General features: G+C 32.2%; 1 long non-coding RNA gene across 8 annotated transcripts in view; it reads right to left on the bottom strand.

The window, feature by feature from the left end:
- LOC136793801 (uncharacterized) overlaps positions 1-10807 on the bottom strand; it is a 1119572-nt gene extending 1108765 nt beyond the window's left edge. For 6 of the 8 annotated variants that reach the window (XR_010839590.1, XR_010839589.1, XR_010839588.1 and 3 more), the window contains exon 1: positions 10644-10807. This is a non-coding gene — a long non-coding RNA (uncharacterized lncRNA). The remainder of the gene's footprint in view (positions 1-10643) is intronic. The other 2 variants (XR_010839593.1, XR_010839591.1) reach the window with 2 other exon arrangements.
- Positions 10808-13682: the final 2875 nt, after the last annotated feature.

Genomic DNA, 13682 nt, shown 5'->3' on the forward strand with positions numbered 1-13682 from the left:
TTCATTGGATACAATTGAAGAAGCTTGCTGCTAAGACTGCTGTAAATGATTTTTACTAAATATTTTTAAATGTTGTATGTTATATATGATTTGTCACTCAAATCATCTGCTTCTATTCCTGAAAATGTTCCATATCTTTATAATTGTTTCAAATTCAAATGAGATTATTAAACCACCCTGTGCATCCAGTGGTCTTCAATATTTCACTGCCCCATTGGAGGCCTGCACTAATTTTCATGCACAGACAGTACACAGATAATTTTATGACATTTCAACAAAATTTAAATTTACTTCATTTGTGATTAGTAAATACAGAGTGAATGTTACTTTTAATACTCAAACGGTTTAGTATTTAAAGCACTTTTGTGAGTTCAAATGGGATAATATTACTTTTGGAATACTTCGTAGTGCTTTGAAGAGGTTTATATGGAATCAAATGGTTTGACTTTATATAAACAGTTGCATTGTGTTTATACTTCAGGTAGAAACCATCATGTGACCCAATGTCTGTCAATTTTTGAGGGGCTCCTATAGAGAGCACATCATTTGCTGAAAATATAAATACACAGTTTGGTTATCTGTCAAAACACAAAGTCATCAGAGTTGAAAAGGCAGAGAGCAATATATAACACACCAGATATATGGGAGGCTGCTGCTACGAGGGAGCAAATTGCTAGAGTTCGATGCTTGATTAGAGCACAAGATGAATAGGATTTGTCTGATTTTAATTTTTAGACTCTAGGGATATTTCCCCATATTTACCACTAGGAATATTCATAAAATGAAACAATGGAATCATGCCCAGAAAAGAAAATTAAAAGTCCAACTTTAATTATTCATACAATTTAACATGGAAAATGAAAAAGAATGGCAGCTGGAAAATGAAAGGAATGGAAAGGGAGAGCTAATAAAGATGCCTATCCTCATTAGAAATATGTTTTATGAAAAATGAGAAAATGAAAATTGCTTATGTAAGTATAAGTGCACTTACCTCTTACCATGAAAACCAACTCAGAAGGATCAATAAGTGGAATTACAACCACCTCAAAATTGACAACAATAAAGATTTAAATAACACCAGATAATTTGGGGATTACAAAACTGTTCAGACTTCAGGATAGCTTTAAGAAAAATAAAGGCATATTCTATCATTTTATAAATAAGATGATGATGGTCCATAATAAAATGATGAAAATTCACACCCACAGAAGAAAAGGTTACAGCTGAGGACAAGATAAGCAGTGTAATCACAAACCCTACGAAGCCCCAGAAAAAGAAATTATCCACACATCTTTTCTTCTTTAGTACAAGTAATATCTTCTACTCTATTCACCCCAATCTATAGTTATCTAGTATAACTCCATAAGAGAAGAGAGAATGATTACACTCCTGTCTCAATGGGTGAAAGTACTTCATCGTGCATTGATTGGTTCTATATCCATTAGACTGTCTGACCCTGTAAATTTGGGTGAATCCATATGGAATTCAGACAAAAAAAGTGCAACTTATCTTCAGGTAAAATTCATTCACTTTATTTTTTAGATTTTATTCTTTCATTCAAAATATATATGAATAATTTTTATGTTCTAATGATCAACTACCTTAAATTTTATTCTAGGACAACAGACATATAGATTGTAACCCCCTAAGAGCAGATTCAGTGTCTGTTTTGTTTACATTTTCCACAGCTGTTGGCCTGGCAAAAAGCTCACAATAATATATAGCTTTTTCTTTTCTTCAAGCTTTATTGAGGCCATTAGGGAAATGCAAATCAAAACCACAATGAGATATCACTTCACATCTGTTAGAATGTCTATTATCAAAAGACAAGAGATAATAAGTGTCGGTGAGGATGTAGAGAAAAAGGAATCCTGGTACACTGTTGATGAGAATGCAAATTGGTACAGCCAATATGGAAAACAGTACGGAGGTTTCTCAAAAAATTAAAAATAAAACTACTATAATGATCCACCAATCCCATTACTGGGATTCAAACAAAGAAAATGAAATCACTATTTCAAAGAGATATCTGCACCCCCATGTTCACTGCAGCATTGTTCATAATAGCCAAAATATGTCCATTGACAGATGAATGGATAAAGAAGATGTGGCGTGTATATGCACAATGAATATTATTCAGCCATGAGAAAGAAGAAAATACTGCCATTTGCAACAACTCGGATGAAACTAGAAGACATTATGCTAAGTGAAATAAGCCAGACAGAGAAAAACAAATACTGTATGATCTTACTTATCTGTGGAATCTGAAAAAAAAAAAAAGTCTAATTCATAGAAGCAAGAAGTAGAATGGTGATTATCAGGGGATAGGGGGTGGGGAAAATAATAAGTAGTTTCACTTCCACAAACACCATTACATGTAAAAGACATAAACTTCTCCACTCATTTTTGTGAGACTAGTAAGACCTTGCTACTGAAACCTAACAAGGAATAAAATTATAGGCAAACCTCACTTATACATTTATATGCAAAAACCATATATAAACTAATAACAAATTAACACTAGTTACATATAAAGGAATACTAAACTTTATACAATGAGTGCAAGAATATAATTAGATATCTAAACAGTATACTTTACAATGTGAACAAAAATAAAATCATATCAATGATTAATCTAGAAATTTGATAAAATTCAGTATATACTCACAATTTTTAAAAAACATAGCAAACTAAGAATTGTAGAATCTTTCTTAATCTTATAAAAGATATCTTTAAAAACTACAGTAAGCATTATATTCAATGGTAGGATGTAGAACAAGAATGTTCACCGTCTCCACTTTTATTCAAAATTGTATTGAAGTACGTATTCTTTGAAGAAAGATTTTTTAAATTTAAAGGTGTAAATATTGATGGGAATAAGTACAACCTTACTCCACATCATATAATTCTCTATGCAAGATTCTCAAAATTTTTCAAATAGATTACTACAATTAGTAACAGTTCATAATGTTTACTGGTGTTAAAAAAATTATTCAAAAATAGATTATCACTTCTGGATGTGATGCACTAAGACCCTCTCAGATGAACCCCAAAGCAGAAAACAATATAAAAACATGGACATAATGCGAAAAGCAACTATTTAATTGTCCTGTAGTGTGGACAGAAGCAAAGAGACTGGTTAGGAGGACATACTTTCTTGGAGAATGGAATATGTGTACCTATACAGTTAGGTTACAGTTTCCATAACTTTCAGCCTTAAGTATGGTCTGCAAGACATGCATACTGGGAACAGGGGGCACACCTGCAAAAGACCTTAGTTTTCCTGGCCTGGGAAAAATGAAAAATGAAGTCCAGGAGCCAGAAACTACAAAGATTGTAGGGGAATCATGCATGCGAAAGAGCCAGAGAGGGGAATCTTCAAACTTTTTACCAATGTCTCTGACTGACCCCTCAACTACACATGTGTGGAACAGATTCAAGGAGAGGTAACTAAGAAAAAAAGATCTGAACTAGGACCAGACTTGCTTCCCAAGAAACAAAATTTAAAGGTCAAGCACAGCTAAGAAAAACACTTCCTAAAAAAAAATAATAATAATAGTCATTGGAGGATAATAACAGAATTCAGAATCCACACAATGTAATATTCATAATGCCCAAGACACAACCCAAAAGGTCATAATATACCAAGTATCAAGAAATTGGAACACAGTATTAGAGAAAAGGAAATCAATTGAATTCAAACCCAAGAAAAGCCAGGTATTAGTATAACAGAAAGAATATAGAAGTGGCTACTACATTCTCAATGAAATAAAAGAACATTTATTCAGTCAATAAAAATTTCATCCAAAAAATGGAAAATCTCAGCAAAGAAATAGAAATAGTAAAAAGAAATAAATGGAATTCTAGGAGAGACAAATAAAATAAATATATAGAAGGAAACAGAAGAAATTCTTTTTGATCTTGTGGACAATATTTTTAAGACTACACAAATCACAAGAGAAAATGATAATTTGGAATTGATTAAAAATGTACTTTAAAACACACTGAAATAATCAAATTGCAATCCATAGACTTGGAGAAAATATTTAAATACAAATGCCTGATAAAGGGTATGTAACCAGAACACATAAAGAACATTTCAACTAAATAATGAGACAAACTGCCCAATGTGACAAATGTGACATTTAAACATGTAATTCACAAAATAATATACATATATATATCCAATAAGTAGGTATTAAAATTCTCAACATTCCTAGATATCAGAGAAATCCAAATTAAAATCATGATACAATTCCTCTATATACTCATTAGAATATCTAGAATTTAAATGATTGACAATAACCACTACAGATATAAAACAACTGAAACTTTCATACATTGCTGATGAAAAGATTAAATGTAACCATTTTAAAAAAGAGTGTGTTAGTTTATTATAAAATTTAACATCAACTTAACATACAAATCACATATAACATAGATATCCACTCCTATTTCCCCAAGAATAATGAAAATATATAGCCATTCAGACTTGTACATCAATGTACATAAAAATTTCAACAATTATTACCCCCAAATGGAAACAACACAAATTGTCCATCAGCAGGTAAAATGATAAATTGTGGTGTAACCATATAATAAAATGATATTCAGCAACAAGAAATGGACTACAGATAACCAAAACAACCTCCAAAATATTATGTGGAGTGAAAGAAACAAGACACAAAAGAGTATAAACTGTATAGTTCCATTTGCATTTAGGACAGGTTAAATGAATCTATAGTAATAAGAATCAGACCAGAGTTTGCATTGCATTGGGCAAGGGTTGCCTGTCTGGGGATAACTGCAAAGAGTCATGAAGGAAATTTGGGGATAATAGAAATATTCTAAAACTTGATTGGGGTTGTAATTACAAGGCAGGAATCAATATGAAAAATGCATTGAGGACTTTCTTGGTGGCGCAGTGGTTAAGAATACACCTGCCAATGCAGGGGACACGGGTTCGAGCCCTGGTCCAGGAAGATCTCACATGTCACAGAGCAACTAAGACCGTGCACCACAACTACTGAGCCTCCACTCTAGATCCCGCGAACTACAACTACTGAGCCCGTGTGCCACAACTCCTGAAGCCCACACACCTAGAGCCCATGCTCCATAAGAAGCCACTGCAAGGAGAAGCCTGCACACCGCAACGAAGAGTAACCCCCACTTGCCACAACTAGAGAAGCCCATATGCAGCAATGAAGACCCAGTGCAGACAAAAATTAATTAATTTTTAAAAATGCATTGAACTGTTTACTTAAGGTGAGTGCATATTATTGTATATAAATTATATCTCAATAAAGTTGATTAGAATGCAACTTTGATTTCACATGCAAAACAATGTAATTCACTGTATTAACAAAATAATAAAGGAAAACCACATAATCATCTCAACAGACAAAGAAAAACCATTTAACTAAATCCAACACATTGTTTCCTGATGAAACATCTCAGTTAAATAAGGATAGAAGTGAATTTCTTCAACCTGATAAAGGACATCTACAAAAAAACCTAGAGCTAAAATCATTCTTAATGGTGACACACTAAAAGCTTTACCTCTAAGACTGGAGAAAGTAAAGCTGAGGGGCTACAAAGTAAAGAAAGGGAATGAAAAAATACAAAATTTCAGCTCAATTACCTCTTGGTACACTTGGGAAAAGTTACCTAGTGGATTTCAAAGATAATTGTAACGTTCTTTTCCCTTAAATAAATGTGTGGGTTCATGAGTGCTTTTTGAATCATCATTCATTATGTGTTACACATAGATTGCATGTTCTTTTCTGCATGCTGTCTTATAATAAAACATTTGAAGTACATTTTAACTGCAAATAGATCATACTTATCTTAATTCTAATAAAATAGTATATAATTAAGTAAAAGATATAATCGTAGAAGTTTGAGTAATATTAGATCAATGTGGGTTGTAGTAGTTAGGGAATTGTTTATGAAATCATAAAAGAACAATTTGAAATTTTGGATGGTAATTTAGACACAATAGGAATAGCATCAGCTATAGTTATATATATATATATGTTTTTATATATGTATAGGTATGCATACACCTATACATATATAAAAATTTTTCTAAATGTTTTAAGGACATGGAAATTAAAATAATTGGGAAGGGTGGGGTTAGAATGTGGTGGAGAGGCTTAAAAATTTTGTAGAGAATTTGAAACTTTGTAAACACTGGGGAATTTTGATCAGAGGAGAAACATATGGAAACAATTTTAAAACTATTTGCTTTTCGTTACTACCCATTAGAGTGTAAGATTAATATGGAATTCTCTTTGTGAAGTTAAAATTAACATGTATTTATTTGTAAAGTTATTTGTAATCTTGGAAGTTTAAACCAGTATAAATACAGTCTGACACTCAACAAGCTATTCAGTTACCCTTCTAAGCTAGAAATTAATATAGGATATTTGAGCTAATTTTCAATAAATTACTATCCCAAGTAGCATTAGGATAATTAAAGATAGTTAATATTGCCAAAAGAAATAAGTATATACATGGAAGCACATGACACACATACACACACACACACTGACTGACAAATTAAAAACCAAATACCTATTTATTTCTCATTGCCAAAAATTGTCATATAAGTAGATGTGTCAAATTTTTAATGTCTGCCTAAGTTCCAAAAGAGTAAAAATAGTGTTTAATTGGAGGCAAATCTTTCTAAAATATATCAAGTAGTCCCTCTATCTTAAATAAAATGTTTTAATGCAATTTCATCATCTATTGGTGACTCAGTTCATCATGATCATCTCACAAATATATAGGACTAGAGAATATCCCAGAAGAATATCCGAGTTAACATTCTGTTTTTAATATACTCCAGAGAACTAAACAAATAGAACTACATCAAACTAAAAAGCTTCTGGACAGCAAAGGAAACCATCAACACAATGAAAATGTAACCTACAGAATAGGAAAAAAATATGTGTAAACCATGTTTTGGATAAGGGTATAATATCAAAAATTTATAGAGTTCATACAACTCAATAGCAAAAAAAAAAAAAAATCTGATTTAAATGGACAAAGGAACTCAACGGATATTTTCCCAAAGATATACAAATTACCAACAGGTTATGAAAAGGTGTTCAACATCACTAGTCATCAGGGAAATGCAAATGAAAACCAGGATGAGATGTCACTTCACACGTGTCAGAATGGCTGTCATGAAAAGACAAGAGATAACAAGTGTTGTTGAGGTTGTAGAAAACAATGTTGTGCACTGTTGGTGGGAATGTAAAGTGGTACAGCCAGTATGAAAACAGTATGGAAGTTCCTAAAAAACTAAAAGCAGAACTACCATATGATTCAGCAATCCCACTTCTGGGTATATACATCTTTCCTTAGCTCTCCTTAACTACACTAAATGGTCCTATCCTGCTAGTAAAGCTTTTTACATATTTCAAGGTGGAAATTATTCTCTGAATTGTCAAGATGGTTAATATTAACCTCCAGATAAGTCGCTCCTGATTATACACATTAAAATATAAAAATGGCATTGTATAGTGATTGGTTTATATATCTCTTGTCCTTTTTTCTTAAGATTAGAGAGTTACAAATGCACAATGTTCATTTTTTTCTATAAATTTATTTATTTATGTTTGGTTGGGTCTTTGTTGCTGCATGTGGGCTTTCTCTAGCTGCAGCAAGCCGGGGCTACTGTTCATTGTGGTGCATGGGCGTCTCACTGCAGTGGCTTCTCTTTGTTGCAGAGCACGAGCTCTAGGCACACAGGCTTCAGTAGTTGTGGCACGTGGGCTCAGTAGTGGTGGCTTGCAGGTTCTATAGCGCAGGCTCAGTAGCTGTGGCACACAGGTTTAGTTGCTCCTCAGCATGTGGGATCTTCCCGGACTAGGGCTCAAACCCATGTCCCCTGCATTGGCAGGCAGATTCTTAACCACTGTGCTACCAGGGAAGTCCCGCACAATGTTCATTTAAAACATCAGAATACAAAGGATTTTCACTTTTATACAAGGTTATCAAAACCCCCTTTTTTCTTCTTTACCAAAATTTGACATATTGAATAACAAAATGTCATGAGATTTAAAACATAATTTTAATCATGTCATAGGTCATGGAAGTGCATTTTTGTAAACTTGATTTTAGTTAGTATTTTACTGACAGAAGACTGTCCTTGACTCCTACCTTCTACATTTTTTAGTCCTAAATTTGCAACATTTGTCATGTTTTGATATTAGGGTTCCACTGGCCTCATAAAATAAGTTGGAAAGTGTTCCCTTTGCTATTTTCTGAAAAAGATTGTTTAAAATTGATATTATTTATTCCTTAAATGTCTGACACAGTTCATTAGTGGAAGCATCTAGGCCTGGAGTTCTTTGTCAAAAACTTTTTGATAATGAATTCAACTTTTATTATAGATATTGTACTCTTCAGATTTTCTATTTTATCTTGTGTCAGTTTTTATAAGTTATATTTTTAAGAAACATGTACATTTCATCTATTTGTCAAATTTATTGGTATTAAGGCTTCCTTTATTATCATTTAATATCTATATGATATGTAGTGATATAGTCTTTGCAGTTTTAAGACTAAATTTCAGATCATTATATGAGATAAAAAGAGAAGGAACTTGATTAATTCAATTTTTTTCGGTTCTAAGCATTTTCATTAAAATGAAAAATGAAGAAATGAAGAAATGGGTAAGAGTGTGAGATTATATATATATGTATGATACTTTCATATATTTATATTTTATATAGTATTTGTTTACTGAGTTTAGATATATATATAATATTCTTTAATTATTATATTAATATAATAATTTCATTAAAAAATGGAAGTTCTAAAATTCCTGTTAGAACTAATAACTGGCAATGATAATATAGAGATATATAGGCAATGCCAGTTTTGTGAGTAAACTTCTATTTATTTTATGTTGATTTAGCAACCACACAAGGTCATACAAAGTGTTACAAACTCTTAACTTTTAAACAAAACATAAAAAACAACTTAAAACCTCACATAGAATTTTTCTGATGTGTTTTATGAGAACTCAGTTAATATTTTTGTTTACTACTTACTTTCTTAACTGGAGAAATAGAGAGATACAGGAGATTTTAGCAGGATGCAATAAAACAATAACAAATTATTTTTAAAAACAAAAAAATTTAAAAGATGCACAAGACACTGTCTCCCTCATTTCCAACACAAGATGGCTCAGTGAGCTTTAAAAATAATTTTTTTAGAAGGTCCATTAAGATCTTGCACTGTTCAGGTTTAGACCCCAATTCCCTTAGAAGAGATGGCCAAATTTGTTGTTGAAATTGTTTCTCTCATAGATGATTCTTTAAGTTTTTAAGAAGCATACATTTAAAACTTTATTCCTGATTCACACTTACTCCAAAAATAAAAGTCCTTTGGAAAATCTGTGTCTGATAGATACTTATGTTTTCTCCTAATCATCATACAAATTACCTCATTCCAAGTGCTTTGGGGAATATTAATATTATATCCAATACGAAGTACATGAAATGCATCCAAGAAATATGCTGCATTCATCCAATATAAGGGACAATGCCAAATTTGACAGGGGGTTGGCACTTAACACATGTCATTAGTAATTATAGTATGAAAACATGTTTTTATCTTTATTGCTTTAACACTTCTGAATAAACATAGAACTGAATCATACAATACAGAAAAATTTTTCCTTATGCCATAGGCATTCTCTGTCATTAGACTCAGAATTGTTCTGTTCTTCAAAATTTTGTGAAAGGCTTCTTTGAGGGAAATCTTGAGTTCTTTCTTGAGTTTTTTCCTGCTCTGCTTATTATTTCATGTAAACAGTAGATCCAGTGATAATTTTCAGTTTTTAGAGTAAATATTCATCTAATTATTTTGATAAAAACATTTACTGATCATCCTCCAGAAAGCAAGAGCAAGGACAATTCCAAGTATAATCTTATAAAGCTCTTACTCCTTTATTCTTTATAATCATGCTTTCTCCAAGGTTTCTGTAGATTAGCTCACCAACCAAAAATTAATATAATTCCACCCAAGATAATTTTCAAAGCAGCCCACTCTAAGATTTGTTATTCACCACAAAATAAAATTCAGCTAGAAATGTAGACTTTTATTTTTTAAATTTTTTTTTAAAGAAAATCTCTTGAAAAGCTGGAAAATCAGTCTTAACTATCACCAGGAATGTAATCTAATGCTATGCAAATCCTTAGATAAAATTCTACTATGTCATCTTCATTAATAATACTATTAAAATAGCATTATATATGCATTGTAAATAATGTAGAGATGATTTTTCAATCCTTTATGTCAGAAAAGTGTTTAATCTTAGAGACATTAAATAGAATAGGGCACCCTCTTCTTTTCCCTATGGGTTATTGAGTGCTTTTGGTAACAAAAGAAATAAAAATGCCTTTTTCATATACCTATCAATAAAATAGCATTTTGGGTTCAGACACTGAAGATAAGTATAATGCTAAAACAACTGTTCAACACTTGCTATATCAATTAGAATGGTATCAGTTGCAAGATACAGAAATTCTAATTAAAATGGCTTAAACAATAAGTGGATATATTATCTCAAGAAACAAGAAGTTCAGACATCAGGAATATTACATTGTTGGTTAATTTATACTCACTGTCAGGATTAAGGGTCCATGTTTCTTCCATATTTTTGTTTTGACATGTTCTTCATGATCCCATGATGGCTACTGCAATTCCATATAGAGCCAACAGCATCCAATAAATGAAGAAAGGATATTTCTTCTTGACTATTTTTTACACCAGTGGAAACTCCCAGCTTGAGAAAATTTCAAATACTTTATCATTGTGTAATAATCATCCCATTTCCTATCTTAAACTAATTCCTGGTAAGAACAATTTAATCATCACAAACCAGATAGTATGATGTTTTATTAACACAAGGCCAAGTAACAGAGATTTTTCATCAAAAGAATTAGGTTGGTAAACAACAGGCTAAAGTACATTGCCCTGAAAGTATTAGTTTCTCAGGCAAACTTGTTTCTTGATACCTGGTTTTCGTCCTTTCTTATACTTCTCCCAACTCTAATACTGTCTATCATTTGAACTCCTTTTTGGCCTTCAAGATTCAACTGTAGGTTAAAAACCAGATACAAAACCTAATTACAGTTTTTTTAAATCACAGAAATAAATCATGAGAGGCCTATACATAATTTTGTTCTGAATGTACCAAGAGTTGTTTACTATTTCAGAAAATTTCCTCAAGCAATAGCAATTTTACTAGTAATTTTTGAATCATCACCATGATTCAACTGCATTAGTTTAGATTTATAGCAGACACACACAGTGTTTCTACTTTTGTTAGGTCTTCCAGTGCATTTGTGCCTGAGTATTTACATATTGAAATAGCATTATTTTATTGTAAATTGATTTTTTTGTTTCTTATTTGAAAAATGAGCTATCATGAAGTGATAGCTTTCTATTCCACCAGGATATAAAACTGGATGTGTATAGAAATAATCCATTATTATGAGGACACGGTGAAGGTGAGATTAAACTTGAGTAGCTCCAGAAGACATAGCTAATTACATTTGGCTTAGATTCTATGGTATTGTCACCTTGCCTTAATCTTACACTGATGGCTCCATGAAGAGTTCCTAATGACAAGTCTATGGCATGAAAAATATCAGGCCTGATTTACAGATGATTACACATAATATGCTGCCACCATATACCTTCTACATGACCAAGAAAGACAGTGGTGAAGAGAGATCCTACAAGTTGGCCAAATATGAGGTAATATTTCTGATTGTTCAATTTTGGTGTCAAGATAATTAAATAAAAATATAGAAATACTGATTTATGATAGTGTTTAACACGTTAAAATAATTAGTCAGGAAAATGGAGATAATATGTTTGGAACATTGAGAACAGAAAGCCTAGAACAGAAGCATATGGTATACTGCTCAAAATGGGCACATTCTGTGAAAATATTTGTTTCCCATAAGAATATTCACCAAAAGGCACCACTGCAGAGGAGGCTTTCCTCTATACATGACAGACTATCTCTTTTACCAGGTACCCTGCTTCTTGCTTAATAGACTCAAGTATAAATTTCATGGTGGCAAAAATGGAGGTTATGAACAAGCTTAATAAAATAGAGTTCCCTTCATTATGTAATTCAACATAGAATTCTCTTCATTATACTCTGTTTTAAGTAAACATCAATGCTGACCTCTCCACATGGCATCAAGAGTAGGCAATCTTTCAGCCACCTGATGGCATGTTGAAATTATTGGATCCTTTACACTGAGAAGGGACATATTTTGTTCTCATTGAAAAAGAATCTTAACCTAGATAGTTATTTGTAATGGTAACTTGTAATAACCAATAATAACACCTTTTACCTCAATGCTTGCCATCTCACACAACATTTGCCCAAAGTGTCCTTCTTGGGAAGTCCCTTCCAAGATGACCGCAAGCAAAATCATGACTTCCATAATTTTACTTAGGCAAGAGTGAAAGAAAAAATCATACGTGCTTTTCTTTCCATTGGTGGAAGTATAACTCACTACATATTTAGCCCTTTCTTTTTACCACTCCAGGCTACTTTAAACAGTTATCCTAGCCTGAGACAGTTACTTCTGTACAGGTAGTTTATCTGGGAGGCAATCCCAAGGAGCCGAAGTAAGAATAGACAGACTGAGATAAGGAGAGAAAGCTAATATTAGAGTGCTTTATCAAGTTTGCCATTATGTGACTTAGTTTTATCTGAAACCTTCCAAAAGAGCACATATAATCCCTCTCAAAATTATTCACCTGAGGATCAGTTGTAAGAAGTATTTACCCATTGGCTGCATCTCTTTGAGGGTTGTCCCTGGAACTGTTTATTTTTCCAAAGTGAGAGGCACATGAATATTCAGATATCCATGTCATCAGAGAAACCCTGAGACAGAAACTAAACAATGTGCTTACACAGTTCTGATTTCCCTCATTCTTATTTCTCTCATTCTTGGCCAGAACTTTATTTTATTTTATTTAAAAATTTAAAATTGAAGTTTAGTTGATTTATGATATTATATTAGTTTTGGGTGTATAATATCATTCAATATTTTTATACATTATACTCCATTTAAAGTTCTTGTAAAATATTGGCTATATTCCCTGTCCTGTATAATATATCCTTGTACCTTATTTATTTAATATATCATAGTTTCTACCTCTTAATCCCTTGCCCCTATCTTGGTCCACCCCACTTCCCTCTCCCCACTGATAACCACTAGTTTGTCTCTATATCTGTGAGTTTATTTCTGATTTGTTATATTCATTTGTTTGTTTTATTTTTTTAGAATCCATGTATAAGTGACAGCATAGAGTATTTGTCTTTCTCTGCCTGACTCATTTCACTAAGCATAATACCCTCCAGGTCCATCCATGTTGTTGCAAACAACAAAATTTCATTCTTATTTTTTATGGCTGAGTAATATTCCATTGCATATATGTATATATACATCTCACATATTCTTTAGCTATTCATCTGTTGATGGTCACCTAGGTTGCTTCCATATTCTTGACTATTGTAAATAATGCTGCAATGAACACTGGGGTAAACATAACTCTTCAAATTAGTGTTTTTGTTTTCTTTGGATAGATACCCAGGAGTGAAATTGCTGGGTCATATGGTAGTCCTATTTTCA

This window comes from Kogia breviceps, chromosome 3, assembly GCF_026419965.1.
Source record: "Kogia breviceps isolate mKogBre1 chromosome 3, mKogBre1 haplotype 1, whole genome shotgun sequence".
In the NCBI taxonomy this organism is placed as follows: domain Eukaryota; kingdom Metazoa; phylum Chordata; class Mammalia; order Artiodactyla; family Physeteridae; genus Kogia; species Kogia breviceps.